This window comes from Saccopteryx bilineata, chromosome 1, assembly GCF_036850765.1.
Source record: "Saccopteryx bilineata isolate mSacBil1 chromosome 1, mSacBil1_pri_phased_curated, whole genome shotgun sequence".
NCBI classification, from domain to species: domain Eukaryota; kingdom Metazoa; phylum Chordata; class Mammalia; order Chiroptera; family Emballonuridae; genus Saccopteryx; species Saccopteryx bilineata.
The window spans coordinates 152,963,524-152,979,788 of NC_089490.1; the positions used below are offsets into that span (position 1 = coordinate 152,963,524).

General features: G+C 45.0%; 1 pseudogene; it reads left to right on the forward strand.

Annotated features, from left to right (window-relative positions):
* Window positions 1-15,720, forward strand: part of LOC136319389 (3-galactosyl-N-acetylglucosaminide 4-alpha-L-fucosyltransferase FUT3-like) — a 30,868-nt pseudogene extending 15,148 nt beyond the window's left edge.
* Window positions 15,721-16,265: the final 545 nt, after the last annotated feature.

Consider the following 16,265-nt stretch of genomic DNA (forward strand, 5'->3'; position numbering starts at 1 on the left):
ACGAATGGATTAAGAATGAGATCAAAGAAGAAATAAAAAAATTCCTAGAAACAAATGACAATGAGCATACAACAACTCAAAATCTATGGGACAGCAAAAGCAGTACTGAAAGGGAAGTTCATAGCACTACAGGCATACTTTAAGAAACTAGAAAAAGCTCAAATAAACAACTTAACCCTGCATCTAAAAGAATTAGAAAAAGAACAGCAAGTAAAGCCAAAATGTAGTAGAAGGAAGGAAATAATAAAGATCAGAGCAGAAATAAATGACATAGAGGCTAAACAAACAATACAGAGGATCAATGAAACTAGGAGCTGGTTCTTTGAAAAGGTAAACAAGGTCGATGAACCTTTAACTAGACTCACCAAGGAAAAAAGAGAGAGGACTCAAATAAATAAAATTAGAAATAAGAGTGGAGAAATAACAACTGACACAACAGAAATACAAAATATTGTAAGAAAATACTATGAAGAACTGTATGCCAAAAAGTTAGACAACCTAGATGAAATGGACAAATTCCTTGAAACATACAATCTTCCAAAAATCAATCTGGAAGAATCAGAAAACCTAAACAGACCGATTACACCAAATGAGATCGAAACAGTTATCAAAAAACTCCCAACAAAGAAAAGTCCAGGGCCTGATGGCTTCACAATGGAATTCTACCAAATATTCAAAGAAGAACTAACTCCTATCCTCCTCAAGCTATTTCAAAAAATTCAAGAGGAAGGAAGACTTCCACGCTCCTTTTATGAGGTGAGCATAATTCTGATTCCAAAACCAGGCAAAGGCACCACAAAGAAAGAAAATTATAGACCAATATCCCTGATGAATATAGATGCTAAAATCCTCAACAAAATAGCAAACCGGATCCAACAATATATGGAAAAAATCATACACCATGATCAAGTGGGATTTATTCTGGGAAGGCAAGGCTGGTACAATATTCACAAATCAATCAATGTGATTTATCACATAAACAAAAAAAGAAGGAGAAAAACCACATGATAATTTCAATAGATGCAGAAAAAGCATTTGATAAAATCCAGCACCCGTTCATGATCAAAACTCTCAGCAAAGTGGGAATACAGGGAACATACCTAACATGATAAAAGCCATCTATGACAAACCCACAGCCAACATCATACTCAATGGGCAAAAATGAAAAGCAGTCCCCTTAGGATCAGGAACAAGGCAGGGGTGCCCTCTTTCACCACTCTTATTCAACAAAGTCCTGGAAGTCCAAGCCACAGCAATCAGACAAAAGAAGAAATAAAAAACATTCAAGTTGGAAAAGAAGAAGTAAAACTATCATTATTTGCAGATGATATGATATTGTATATAGAAAACCCTAAAGTCTCAGTCAAAAAACTACTGGACCTGATAAATGAATTCAACAAAGTGTCAGGATATAAAATTAATACTCAGAAATCAGAGGCATTTTTATACGCCAACAATGAACAGTCAGAAAGAGAAATTAAGGAAACAATCCCCTTCACTATTACAACCAAAAAAATAAAGTACCTAGGGGTAAATTTAACCAAGGAGACTAAAGACTTGTACTCAGAAAATTATAAAACATTGATAAAAGAAATCAAGGAAGATACAAACAAGTGGAAGCATATACCGTGCTCATGGTTAGGAAGAATAAACATCATTAAAATGTCTATATTACTTAAAGCAATCTATAAATTCAATGCAATACCAATTAAAATAACAATGACATACTTCAAAGATATAGATCACATATTCCAAAAATTTATATGGAACCAAAAAGAACATGAATAGCCTCAGCAATCTTAAAAAAGAAGAATAAAGTGGGAGGTATCACACTTCCTGATATCAAGTTATACTACGAGGCCATTGTACTCAAAACAGCCTGGTACTGGCATAAGAACAGGCATATAGATCAATGGAACAGAACAGAGAACCCAGAAATAAACCCACAGCTCTATGGACAACTGATATTTGACAAAGGAGGTAAAAGCATACAATGGAGTAAAGACAGCCTCTTTAATAAATGGTGTTGGGAAAATTGGACAGCTACCTGCAAAAAAAATGAAACTAGACCACCAACTTACACCATTCACAAAAATAAACTCAAAATGGATAAAAGACTTAAATGTAAGTTGTGAAACCATAAGCATCTTAGAAGAAAACATAGGCAGTAAGCTCTCCGACCTCTCTCGCAGAGATATATTTGCCGATTTATCTCCACGGGAAGTGAAATAAAAGACAGGATAAACAAATGGGACTTTATCAAACTGAAAAGCTTTTGCACAGCTAAAGACAATAAGAACAGAATAAAAAGACAAACTACACAATGGGAGAACATATTTGACAATATGTCTGATAAGGGGTTAATAACCAAAATTTATAAAGAACTTGTAAATCTCAACACCAGGAAGACAAACAATCCAATCAAAAAATGGGCAAAAGAGATGAATAGACACTTCTCCAAAGAGGACATACAGATGGCCAATAGGCATATGAAAAAATGCTCAACATCACTAATCATTAGAGAAATGCAAATTAAAACCACAATGAGATATCACCTCACACCAGTCAGAATGACGCTCATCAGCAAAACAACACAGAAAAAGTGCTGGCGAGGCTGTGGAGAAAAGGGAACCCTCCTGTACTGCTAGTGGGAATGCAGACTGGTGCAGCCTCTGTGGAAAACAGTATGGAGATTCCTCAAAAAATTGAAAATCGAACTGCCTTTTGACCCAGCTATCCCACTTTTAGGAATATACCCCAAGAACACCATAGAACTGCTCCAAAAGGAGAAATGCACCCGCATGTTTGTGGCAGCATTGTTCACAATAGCAAAGATCTGGAAACAGCCCAAGTGTCCGTCAGAGGACGAGTGGATTAAAAAGCTTTGGTACATATATACTATGGAATACTACTCAACCATACGAAATGATAACATCGGATCATTTACAATATAACATGGATGGACCTTGATAACATTATATGGAGTGAAATAAGTAAATCAGAAAAAACTAAGAACTATATAAATCCATACATAGATGGGACAAAAAAATGAGACTCAGAGACATGGACAAGAATGTGATGGTAACGGGGGTGGGGGGGTGGGGGGGGTCAGGCAAGGAAGGAGAGAGAGGGGGTGGGGGAGGGGAAGGGCACAAAGAAAACCAGATAGAAGGTGACAGAAGGCAATTTGACTTTGGGTGAGGGGTATGCAGTATAATCAAATGTCAAAATAATCTGGAGAAGTTTTCTCTCAACATATATACCCTGATTTATCAATGTCACTCCATTAAATTTAATAATAAAATAAAATAAAAAGCTGCAACACTGTTATTCTTCAGAGCATCTGAGATCTTGCTCCCCAGCATATGTCATCAGTATGGCTCAAATAAACTCTTATAAAAATTCAAAAAAATAAAAAATAAAAAATAAATCTTTTGCTTGCCAGCACTTTCCCCTAGAGAGGCTGGAGAAACACTTTCCTGGGTGTATTCCCTATTGTAATACGAACACTGATATTTTCCTAAGGGAGCTCTAGTCCCTTTCAAATTGCTTCCTTCTTCCCCTTCTTTATTTCGCTCCCTTGGGGGTTCCTTATCCTTAAAAGAGTTTGTCTCTTGGAGGGCTGCTACTACTACTTTAGCCATTCTTTTTTCTGTTTCTGACTCAATTTTGGCTTGACCAAGAAGACGTGACACCCATTCTGTACATTCATTGAGCAAGACTTTAAGCCGCTGAGGCAGATTTATTGTTAAATTTAGCTATTGATTAAAGTATGGAAACTGATCGGGACAGCCTGGATCCTCAGTTATGATATTCCAGACTTTTCTTACTATCTGGGGATTAAAAGTTCCAGCTGGCGGTACCTATTACAAAACTGAAACTTGTTCCAGGAGAATATAAGAATTAGTGCACGGCCCTGGCCGGTTGGCTCAGCGGTAGAGCATCAGCCTGGCGTGCGGGGGACCTGGGTTCGATTCCCGGCCAGGGCACATAGGAGAAGCGTGCCCTGGCCGGGAATCGTGTGGCCTCTCAGGTGCACACAGGCCACGGCACCATTTGCTTCTCCACCCCCCCCTCCTCCTTCCTCTCTGTCTCTCTCTTCCCCTCCGGCAGCCAAGGCTCCATCGGAGCAAAGATGGCCGGGGCGCTGGGGATGGCTCTGTGGCCTCTGCCCCAGGTGCTAGAGTGGCTCTGGTCGCGGCAGAGGCCCCGGAGGGGCAGAGCATCGCCCCCTGGTGGGCAGAGCTTCGCCCCTGGTGGGCGTGCCGGGTGGACCCCAGTCGGGCGCATGCGGGAGTCTGTCTGACTGTCTCTCCCCGTTTCCAGCTTCAGAAAAATACAAAAGAAAAAAGAAAAAAAAAGAATTAGTGCACTAGTAAAAACAAGAAAGATGAGATAGATAATTAACTAGCACCTGGAATAAAAGGGTGTTTGACTATAGAGGTATTAATTGTTACACAAAACCAAGGGAAGAAGCCTATAGAAGAGAATAATTTCTTCAGGGGAGAAATCAGATAGAGTGCCCTGAAGCTAGAATTTGAGAACAAAGAGAACAACAATTCGCCACTTAAGATTGCTTTTTAGTCAGAAACATCCAATTTTGACACAAAACTCAAGCCAGGCCTTAAAACAGACACATTTAGACATTAAACAAAGGACTTCACATATACAAACAAATCATGAGTGCGCTTTATTTCAATTAGAATAATACCGGATTTTTTTGTGTGTGTGTATTTTTCTGAAGTTGGAAACGGGGAGGCAGTCAGACAGACTCCCGCATGCGCCCGACCGAGATCCACCCAGCACGCCCACCTGGGGGCGATGCTCTGCCCATCTGAGACGTAGCTCTGTTGCAACCAGGGCCATTCTAGCGCTTGAGGCAGAGGCCATGGAGCCATCCTCAGCACCCGGGCCAACTTTGCTCCAATGGAGCCTTGGCTGTGGGAGGGGGAAAAGAAAGACAGAGAGGAAGGAGAGGGGGAGGGGTGGAGAAGCAGATGGGCGCTTCTCCTGTGTGCCCTGGCCGGGAATCGAACCTGGGACTCCTGCATGCCAGGCCAACGCTCTACCACTGAGCCAACCGGCCAGGGCCAATACCGAATATTTTGACAAACAAAGACAATGCTTCATAGACAAGGGAAGGGCACTCCCTCGTGGCCTCTCAGGTGCACAGAGGCCACGGCACCAGAGATTCCATTAAACCAGGGGTTTCGAGACAGACACATTAAAAACAAAGACTGAGATCTGGATAAATAAATACAAAGAGAAGACTCTGGAATTCCGAGGTGAGTGAGATTAATCAATCCAGGTTAGCTCAGCCTCCATTGATTCAGTGCGATGTGAGACTAATTCTAGACAGACCCAATCTCCATTAATGTCTTTTCCAGAGAAGAAACAATTGTCCCCACTGATGCCATTTTACTGAGAGCACAACTAGACACCTCTGGAAGTTCTGGGCAGGATGAAGTCCCTACTAATGCCTCTCTTAGAGAAACTGATGTCTCTGAAGTCCCGCAGCAGACCTGGTGGACCTGGTCCACTCGATTCCCACTAATGTCCTTCTAAAGTATGAGCAGATATCCCAAGAGCCTGAAGCAGGACCCAATCCCCACTAATCATCCTCCCAAAGTATAATCAAATGTCCCCCACCAAAACCTGGACAGGGCCAAGAAACTCCCCACCGACGTCTCGGTCTTGGAGAGCATATCACATGAGTGAGACCACGTCTAATCCCCACGTGATACCCCAAATCCAGATAGACTATAGACTAGTTACAAACAGCAAAGTAGTTCTGAAGGCCCTACCTACACCACTGGAGTTCCACATCCCCGGTGTAGAGCCAGTAGCCAGGGCTGCCAGGGCCACTATCACAGCAGCCGCCTGGCCCATGCAGGTTCGCATTGGATTCGGACAGTCGGTAAAGAAACAACGGAGCCAAAAACTGGTGGGCCGTCATCTTTAATCCTAGCTTGCACCCGGCGGGCAAGTAAAAACACTCACTGGGCTCCAAAACTCACTCACGTTCAGTGCTCACAAAGCTACTGACTTATCTGAGTTTCCTAGAATCAAAGGTTTCTAGCTCACCAGACTTATTCACCTCTGTTTCCCATCTCCTTCCTCCTCCCTGCACAAACTGCACAAACTGACTTCTCACTCAACACTCCGCCATCTTGGCTGCTTCTCCTGGCCTCCTCCACATGGCCTTTCTCTGCTCTCTGCTCTGCTCTCTCCTCTAATGATAATCTCAGGAACCAAGAGCGCAAGCTCTCATTCTGCCCCCATTTTATAGTGTAGATTCAAAACCTTTAATCCAATATAAAAATAGGGAAGTCTCTAATACAAAGTCACTTCTCTGAGGCATGATTGGATTGTACCACCCCACATCAAAAAGGGTGGGAAAGGCTTAATTCCAAAACTAAGCCCCAGGCTACAAGGATTCTCAACACACATTAATATCACCTGGGCAATGGCCTCACATGGGCAGCGCCATCTTTAACAAAGTGAGCATAATACATTTTATCTGCCCAACACCCGGAGTCACAACTCAGCAAAGCCCCCAAATCCACTCTTCTTACTTCTAGTCCCAAATAGGAAAGCGAAAGCGAGAATTCAAAGGAAAGCTAGAATTCAGTAAAGCCAAAGAGTTGCCTTACCTACCCCCTTGATTTCTCTGCCGAATTGTCCAAATTGTTGAATTTGGGAACCAGGAGGCGTCTACTGGAGAACTGTCCGAACCCACAGGAAATCCGGGAGCCCTGGAACGTCTCAGGTGACGCCTCTCCTCGAGATTCAAGAGTCCAGCCGATTTGGGGTGTCTCTGCCCAGTGACATGAAACACTGGATCCCAGATAAGCCCTGTTGGTCAAATAAGTTTGTAAACATGATATATATGTTTGCTCGCTTGTGACTTATATTGGGTGTGGGGGACAGGCTATAAGCAGGCCAGGTTGTTGTAGCCTGAGGTTTGGTTTTGGGACTAAGCTTTTCCCCACACCCTTGACTGATTGTATGATCTGGGTGGTGCACTATCATGAGAAATCCAATTATGCCTTGGATGAGTGACTTTGTATCGGAGACTTCCTTGTTTGTATATTGGATTAAGGGATTTTGGTTTTCTACACTATAAAGTGGGACAGACCAGGAGCTCAGACAAACAGTTCCTGCTATCACAATTGCAGGGGCTCCCCTGATCCCTTGCCCTTCATGGGAAGAGCTGGTTTTCTGCTTTTCCCTTGTCTTCTTTTGTGGTTTGCCTGTCTTGGTGAGACACCAATAAATAGGATGGCCCCCCATCCTCTGACTCCGCCATTTCTTTATCGTCTGCCCGAATCCAATGGGAACCTGCATGTGAATGGTCACGATGACGGCTCCTGGCCTTACAAGCCCTCATATGTTATAAAGTACCATACCCCAGATTCTGAAAAGTACTGTACCTCACTCCATCGGGTTTACATAGAGACCCAAGTCCAGATGAATTTTGAAGAGTTTTATTAAAGGAGATTTATTAAATATGCCAGCCGCATATGGCTGACACGAGGCAGCAGACCCAAATCGTGTACAAGCCCCTAAAATATTTCAGGGGCTGTTTATATCACACACGGGCAGGAGAGATTATGACATCATGGCACAAGAACACATTTGTTTAGGGGATATACAGAAACATTAAGACTTTCAAGGTAACACACTCAAAGATGTTTACAAATCTTTTAAGGTTCATCTTCCCTCCTTTGCTTAGAGGTATTTTACTCTCAAGATTCCAGGACGGGTTGACCTGACCTGTGGTGGTGCAGTGGATAAAGCGTGGACCTGGAAATGCTGAGGTTGCCGGTTCGAAACCCTGGGCTTGCCTGGTCAAGGCACATATGGGAATTGATGCTTCCAGCTCCTCCCCCTTCTCTCTCTCTGTCTCTCCCTCTCCTCTCTAAAATGAATAATTAAAAAAAATTAAAAAAAAAACACCCCTAAATGACCCATTGTTCTTGTAAGCCAGAAACTTCTACATTCTTCTCCCTCCCCTCCCTAAAGGAAGGATGGGACGGGAAAGCCTGACCTTTTCTCCTAGAATATCAATATTAATTTTTCAGCTTTCTGGTGCCTTACAACAATTCTATGTTTAGCTTTTTTAGGAACCACAAACTTTTTTCTTTCACTATGTAATTTTCTGTTTTCCTTTTTGTGTGAAAGACAGAGAGGGGACAGAGAGGGACAGAGAGGCAGGCAAGGAGAGAGATGAGAAGCATCAATTCTTCGTTGTGGCTTCTTAGTTGTTCATTAATTGCTTTCTCATATGTGCCTTGATTGGGTGGTGGTAGTGGGGGCTACAGCAGAGCAAGTAACCCTGCGCTCAAGGCAGAGACCTTGGGCTCAAGCCAGGGACCTGAGGCTTCAAGCCAGCGACCATGGAGTCATGTCTATGATCCCACGCTCAAGCCAGATGAGCCCGTGCTCAAGCCTGCGACCTTGGGGTCTCAAACCTGGGTCCTTCACATCCCAGTCCAACACTCTATTCACTGTGCCACTGCCTGGTCAGGCTGTAATTTTCGATTTTCTAGCAGCCATATTAAAAATAATTCGAAAGAGCCTGACCAGGTAGTGGCACAGTGGATAGAGCGTAGGACTGGGATGTGGAGGACCCAGGTTCGAGACCCCGAGTTCGCCAGTTTGAGCGCGGGCTCATCTGGTTTGACCAAGGCTCACCAGCTTGAGCTGAAGGTCGCTGGCTCGAGCAAGGGGTCACTCGGTCTGCTGTAGCCCCCCAGTCAAGGCACATATGAGAAAGTAATCAATGAACAACTAAGGAACAGCAAAGAAGAATTGATGTTTCTCATCTCTCTCTGTTCCTGTCTGTCTGTCCCTATCTGTCCCTCTCTCTGACTCTCTCTGTCTCTGCTACAAAAAAAAAAAGAATAGAAAGACCTGGCCAGGTAGCTTAGGTGGTTAGAATGTCATCCCAGTATGCCAGAATTATGTGTTCAATCCCTGATCAGGGCTCATATAAGCATCAACCAATGAGTGCATAAACAAGTGGAACAACAAATTGATGTCTCTCTCTCTCTCTCTCCATTCCTTTCTCTTAAAAATCAATAAATAACTTTTTTAAAAGATTAGAAAGATACTAGTAAAATTAATGTTAATGACATTTATTATTTCATCCAGTGCATTATCTCAATATGTAATCAATATAGAAAATTATTAATGAGATATTTTACATCCTTGTTTAATATGAAGTCATCAATCCAGAGTGTATATTTTTATTTATTTATTTATTTATTTATTTATTACAGGGACAGAGAGAGAGAGTCAGAGAGGGATAGATAGGGACAGACAGACAGGAACAGAGAGAGATGAGAAGCATCAATCATCAGTTTTTCGTTGCAACACCGTAGTTGTTCATTGATTGCTTTCTCATATGTGCCATAACTGCGGGCCTTCAGGAGACCGACTAACAACCCCCTCCCCCCGCTCGAGCCAGTGACCTTGGGTCCATGCTAGTGAGCTTTTTGCTCAAGCCAGATGAGCCCAAGCTCAAGCTGGCAACCCCGGGGTCTTGAACCTGGGTCCTTCCGCATCCCAGTCCGACGCTCTATCCACCGCGCCACCGCCTGGTCAGGCAAGGATATCTTAAGATTGGTGCATTTTATTTTTTCTTTATTATTTTTTATTTATTTTTATTTTTGTTTATTTTTTTTAGTGAGAAGAGGGAGACAGACAAACTGCAGCATACATCTGCACAAGGTCCACAGGGCAAGCCCCCTACAGGGCGATGTTCTATCCATCTGGGCATTGCTTGGCAACCGAGCTATTTTTAGGCCTGAGCAGGAGGCCCCACCAGCCATCAGCACGTGGAGCCAAGTCCCTCAAACCAAAGCAATCAAGCCACTGGCAAAGAAGGAAAAGAAAGAGAGGAGGAGGGGTGGAGAAGCAGATGGAAGCTTCTCCTGTGTGCTCTGACCAGGAATTGAACCCAGAACATCTACATGCTGGAGCAAGACTCTACAACTGAGCCAACTGGCCAGGGATAATTATTATTATTTTTTGTTTATTTCTTTTTTAATTTAATCATTTTAGAGAGAAGGCGGGGTGGGGGGTAGGGACAGAAAGCATCAACTCCCATATGTGACTTGACTGGGCAAGCCCTTGGTTTTCAACCTGCGACCTCTTTGTTCCAGGTCAACACTTTATCCACTGCACCACCACAGGTCAGGCAATTTATTATTATTTTTTCAAAGCTTGTGCTCTAGCCTGACCAGGTGGTGGTGCAGTGGATAGAGCATCGGCCTAGGATGCAGAGGACCTAGTGCTCAGGTCTCTGGCTTGAGCACAGGCTCATCCGGCTTGAGGGAGGGGTCACTGGTTTCAGTGTGGGATCATAGACATGACTCCATAATCGCTGGCTTGAGCCCAAAGGTTGCTGGTTTGAGCAAGGTGTCACTCACTCTGCAGTAGCCCCCTGGTCAAGGCACATGTGAGAAAGCAATTGAACAACTAAGGTCTATAATAAAGAATTGATGTTTCTCACCTCTCTTCCTCCCTGTCTGTCTGTCCCTCTCTCTGACTCTCTCTCTGTAAAAAAAAAAAAAAAAAGCGCTTGTGCTCTTAGCTGTTGTCATCACAGGTACACTTAAAAACATTTTTCTGTATTTATTGATTTTTAGAGAGAAAGAAAGGGGGAAAGAGAAGAGAGAGAAACAGTAACACTGATCTGTTCCTGTATGTTCCCTGACCAGGGATTGAACCCCACAACCTTTGTGTTGGGAGACAATGCTCTGACCAACCAAGCTATCCAGCCAGAGCCAGGTCAATGCATTTTAAATTACAATTCATTTCAGTAGTTTTCATTTCTTAGAAATTCTAGAGCAACAAACACTGTCCAATAGGGATACAATGCAAGCAACATGTATAGCTAGTATTTTTCTAGTAGCCATATTTTCATATGAAGTTTTGGCAACCTGGAGTATATTTTATTAAATTAATTTAATAATATACTTTCTTTAACCCAACACATTCAAACTAGTATTATTCCAATGTGTGATCAATATAAACATTATTGAAGGGTTTTTTTTTTGTTTTATGGTGGGGGGTTTTTTGGTGACAGAGACAGAGAGACACAAAGACCAAAAGGGAGAGAGATGAGAAGCATCAACTCTTCATTGCAACACCTTAGTTGTTCATTGATTGCTTTCTCATATGTGCCTTGACTGGGGGGGCTACAGCAGACTGAGTTACCCCTTGCTCTAGCCAGTGACCTTGGGCTCAAGCTGGTGAGCCTTGCTCAAACCAGATGAGCCTGCGCTCAAGCCAGTGACCTCAGGGTTTGGAACCCGAGTCCTCTGTGTCCCAGTCTGTTGCTCTATCCACTGTGCCACCGCCTGGTCAGGCTTGAGATATTTTCATTCTTTTTATTATTATTTTTTTAATTTTATTTATTTATTTATTTTTTACAGAGACAGTGAGTCAGAGAGAGGGACAGACAGGGACAGACAGACAGGAATGGAGAGAGACGAGAAGCATCAATCATTAGTTTTTCGTTGCATGTTGCAACACCTTAGTTGTTCATTGATTGCTTTCTCATATGTGCCTTAACCGCGGGCCTTCAGCAGACCGAGTAACCCCTTGCTGGAGCCAGCGACCTTGGGTTCAAGCTGGTGGGCTTTTGCTCAAACCAGATGAGCCCGTGCTCAAGCTGGTGACCTCGGGGTCTCGAACCTGGGTCCTCTGCATCCCAGTCCGACTCTCTATCCACTGCGCCACCGCCTGGTCAGGCTTATTATTATTTTTTTAATTTATTCTTTTTAGAGGAGAGAGAAAGAGAGAGAGAGGGAGAGGGAGAAGGTGGGAAGGAGCAGGAAGCATCAACTCCCATATGTGCCTTGACCAGGCAAGCCCAGGGTTTTGAACCGGGGACCTCAGCATTCCAAGTCAACGCTTGATCCACTGAGCCACCTCATTCTCTTTTTCACCTCAAGTCTTGGTGTGTTCATCCCAACATACCTAATACAGACACTCAGCTTTCATTGTAGAGACTTGATCTGTCCTTGGACTCCATGAAACATGGTGGAAGAAGGCGATTTGCACATCCAACGTGTTCCAAATGTACTTAAAAGTTTTCCAGTTATTGAATTGAGAACCAGACACTGCTTTTGGTTTGTTTTTCCTTTTTATTTTCAAGTTGTTTTTGATTTATAGAAGAGAATAGCCATGGTTAAGTGTAAATGAGCATGAAGATCTCCACTCCTCAGACACAACAGCCACATTTCAAGGGCTCAGTAGCTATGCCAGGCTAGTGGCCAGTGAATTGGATGGTGCAGAAAGTTCTATTGGACAGTTTCGGGCTGTAGATTTGAGCTCTACATACGAAGTGGGAGAGAAGTTTGGGATTACATTAAGAGGAGAGAGTTAAGTTTCTGGATCATAATGGCTCTAGTTGTGTGTATTTAGGCAAGAGACAGATGTGTGGCCCTGGCCGGTTGGCTCAGTGGTAGAGCGTTGACCTAGCGTGCGGAGGACCGGGATTCGATTCCCGGCCAGGGCACACAGGAGAAGCGCCCATTTGCTTCTCCACCCCCCCTCCCTCCATTCTCTCTGTCTCTCTCTTCCCCTCCCGCAGCCAAGGCTCCATTGGAGCAAAGATGGCCCGGGCGCTGGGGATGGCTCTGTGGCCTCTGCCTCAGGCGCTAGAGTGGCTCTGGTCGCAACATGGCGACGCCCCGGAGGGGCAGAGCATCGCCCCCTGGTGGGCAGAGCATCGCCCCTGGTGGGCGTGCCGGGTGGATCCCGGTAGGGCGCATGCGGGAGTCTGTCTGACTGTCTCTCCCTGTTTCCAGCTTCAGAAAAATGCAAAAAAAAAAAAAAAAAAGAGAGATAGATGTGTCTCTCTGGGTCTCAGTTTTATCATCTGTGAGACGGGAAGTTCCAGGGCTGCAAGCCCAAGGTCTTAGATTTCCAGTCCACTGGTTGGGAACTGGGGTCTGGGAGGACTGTGTGATCGTCCATGGGGGCAGGAAAGACTGGGAATTGAGGGAAATCAGCCAGCACAGACCCAGAGGAGCTGTTTCTGAGCACTTACTGAATGTAAAACACCAAATACAGTAAATATAAAATCAAGTCCACACTGGCATCACCTAGCACTTTCTCTGCTCTCCCTGCAAACATGCCAGGCTCTCTTTCATCTCCAGACTGTTGCATTGGCTGTTTCCTCTGCCAGGAACACTCTTCTCCTTGACTCCTACTTTACCTGGTGAGCTCTTATATAACTTTCAAAACCAAATCCCACACTGGCCTGGTAGCTCAGTTGGTTGGAGTGTCATCCTTATACACCAAGGTTGAGGGTTCGATCCCCAGTCAGGGCACATAAAAGAATCAACCAATGAATGCATAAATAAGTGGAACAACAAATAATGTTTCCCTCTTTCTCTCCAAAATCAATACATAAAAATTAAAAAAAGAAAAAGAAAAAAGAAGAACCCAATCCCATTGTGCCCCTCCCAGACAGATCTTGAGATTTAAGCCTCCAGTGCACTGGGAGCCTCTTGTAATCAACTCTGTCTTCTCCCCATATTGAGGAAGAGTCTGGGGAAGCTGAGAAAGGACAGGGTCAAAGTGAGGCTTAAGAGCTGTTGGGACCTTTCCCACCTTCCGTAAGAACCCATCCCCAGGTAGAGAAGTCAAGTTGCCCAGTGGGTAGGAAAAAGTCGACTTGAGTCAGACTGTCTTTGTTGAAATTCCAACTCTGCCATTTCCTCACTCTGAGTCATCTGGCCTCAGTTTTCTTATCTGTAAAACAGGAATCATAACAGTGCCTACCTACCTTGGGACTCATGAATATTAACTTTGGTAACCCTGTGCACCCTCTACGTGTGGGTTATTATTTTTGTTACCAATGATACTGCCTCCACTCTTCCTCCTCCCAGCTGCTCTGACCCACAGATCCACTCTGCTGGGCCAAGACAAGATATCTCTGGCACCATCATCTCCTTGGGGTGCTGTTGCAGCTGCTTTTGGCCATGTGCTTCATCTCTTACCTGCATGTGTCCCATGAGCCCATGTAGTCCCCTTAGTTGATAATGGACTCTGTCACCATAGCTCCTAATGAGTGGTCAAAGCCCTGCCAGGCCATCTCGGGGCCCCCTGCCCTCTCACTCTTGCTTCTCTGCCATGGACATAGGCAGTCAACACCCTGCAGCTGCATCCCGCTGCTCAGAGCTGTGGTCCAGCACAGTCAACTGCCAGTGGGCTGTTGACCACAGCGTGTACCCTCAGGTGGGTGCAGCCCTCATACATCCTCCTGAGGTAGATACCGACCACAGGCACAGCTTCTGCTTTCCCAAGGCCGTCCGGCCAGTGCTGGGTCTGGTTCAGTCTGGAGCTGTCCAGTCACTGACCACAGCTGAAGGCCCTGTATGGGTACTACTGTTCCACCACGTCCTACTGCAAAGACTTGGACATCTTCACGTGGCACGGTTAGCTTGAGCCTTGGCCTGGCCAGTTGGCCAACGTCTCAGCCAAGATCGAGTTGGTGGCCTTGGTGGTGTCCAACTGGAGGAAGGATTCGACCGTATGTTTTTTTTTTAAAACAATTTCCTTTATTTATTTATTTATTTATTTATTTATTTTTAAACAGAGAGTCAGAGAGAGGGATAGACAGGGACAAACAAACAGGAACGGAAAGATGAGAAGCATCAATCATTAGTTTTTCGTTGCACGTGTGACACCTTAGTTGTTCATTGATTGCTTTCTCATATGTGCCTTGATTGTGGGCCTTCAGCGGACCGAGTAACCTTTTGCTTGAGCCAGCGACCTTGGGTCCAAGCTGGTGAGCTTTGCTCAAACCAGATGAGCCCGCGCTCAAGCTGGCGACCTTGGGGTCTCGAACCTGGGTCCTCTGCATCCCAGTTCGACCCTCTATCCATTGCGCCACCGCCTGGTCAGGCTCGACCGGATGCTTTAAGTTCATCGCAACGTGGATGTGTACAGGTGCTCCCACAAGCCACTGTCCCAGACGGTAATGACTGAGTGGCTGTCCCAGTATGTTGGGGATCAAAATATAAACAGGGTGTTTTTATATTCAGGGGACAGGTGCTGGGCCTAACCACCCATCTCACCTGCCCAGTTAACAAAGAGCTATACCTGATTATTGCTTATCCCACCCATGTTCTCCAGAAGAGGCTGGAAGTTAGTTTCTTATTGGTGTAAAGTTAGATCTAAATGCTATGGTGGGGGTTGTCTTTGAGTTGTCTTGGAAACAATTGAATTGCTAATGGACCATGTTTTTTTCCCTGAATAAAGATGGATGTGCTTCTGGGGGCCGCCATTGCATCAGCTTAGGAGCAATAGAAACTGTTTGCCGTGCGGTCCTCCCGAACCCATCTTTATGTATATATCTTTAATTCTCTGTCTATCATTTATTTAATTCCATACCTTTTCCCGTTTGAGGACCCTGTAACAGACTAGTCGTGGCTGGACCATGACACCAGTAGAAGTTTTACCTGGCTTGCACCCCAGCTACATCATGGAGAAGCTGTGAAAGAATGTCCTGCAGGCCTGGACCATGCCATGGTGTTGGGCCCCAGGAGGAGGAACTACAAACAATTCTTGCTGCCCGACACCTTCATCCACGTGGACAACTTCTAGAGCCTCAAGGAGCTGGCCAAGTACCTGCTGGTGCTGGACAAAGACCATACCCGCTACCTGAGTTACTTCTGCTGGCAGGAGATGCTGTAGCCTCCATATTCAGCAGGGTCCTGATGTCCTGCAAGGCCTGCTGGTGGCTGCACCAGGAGTCCAGCTACCAGAGAGTAACCAGCCTAGCCTCTTGGTTCACATGAGCTGGCCAGTCTGGGGCCTCATCTGCTGGGACCTCACCTACCAGCCAGCCACTTCTGCTTTCAGAAACCTCATCTGCCAAGGGCCTCACCCTACTGGGACCGGCAGAGTGGGGAGAATAAGGCCTAGAGGAAATGGGAGCCAGCCTGTCAGGTCAATGTGTGACAGGGTTAGCACAAGGGCAGGGACCACCCCTCGAAGGGCAAAGGGTAGAGAGTGTGATGCTGATGTTATGATCATGCAGGACTTGGAGCATGACCATCAACATGGGTGTGCATGGCTGTGAGCATAGGACAGAATGTGTGATGCTGTGACCTTTTTTTTTTTTTTTTTTTTTTTTTGTATTTTTGTATTTTTCTGAAGCCAGAAACGGGAATGCAGTCAGACAGACTCCCGCATGTGCCCGACCGGGATCCACCCGGCACGCCCACCAGGGGGCGATG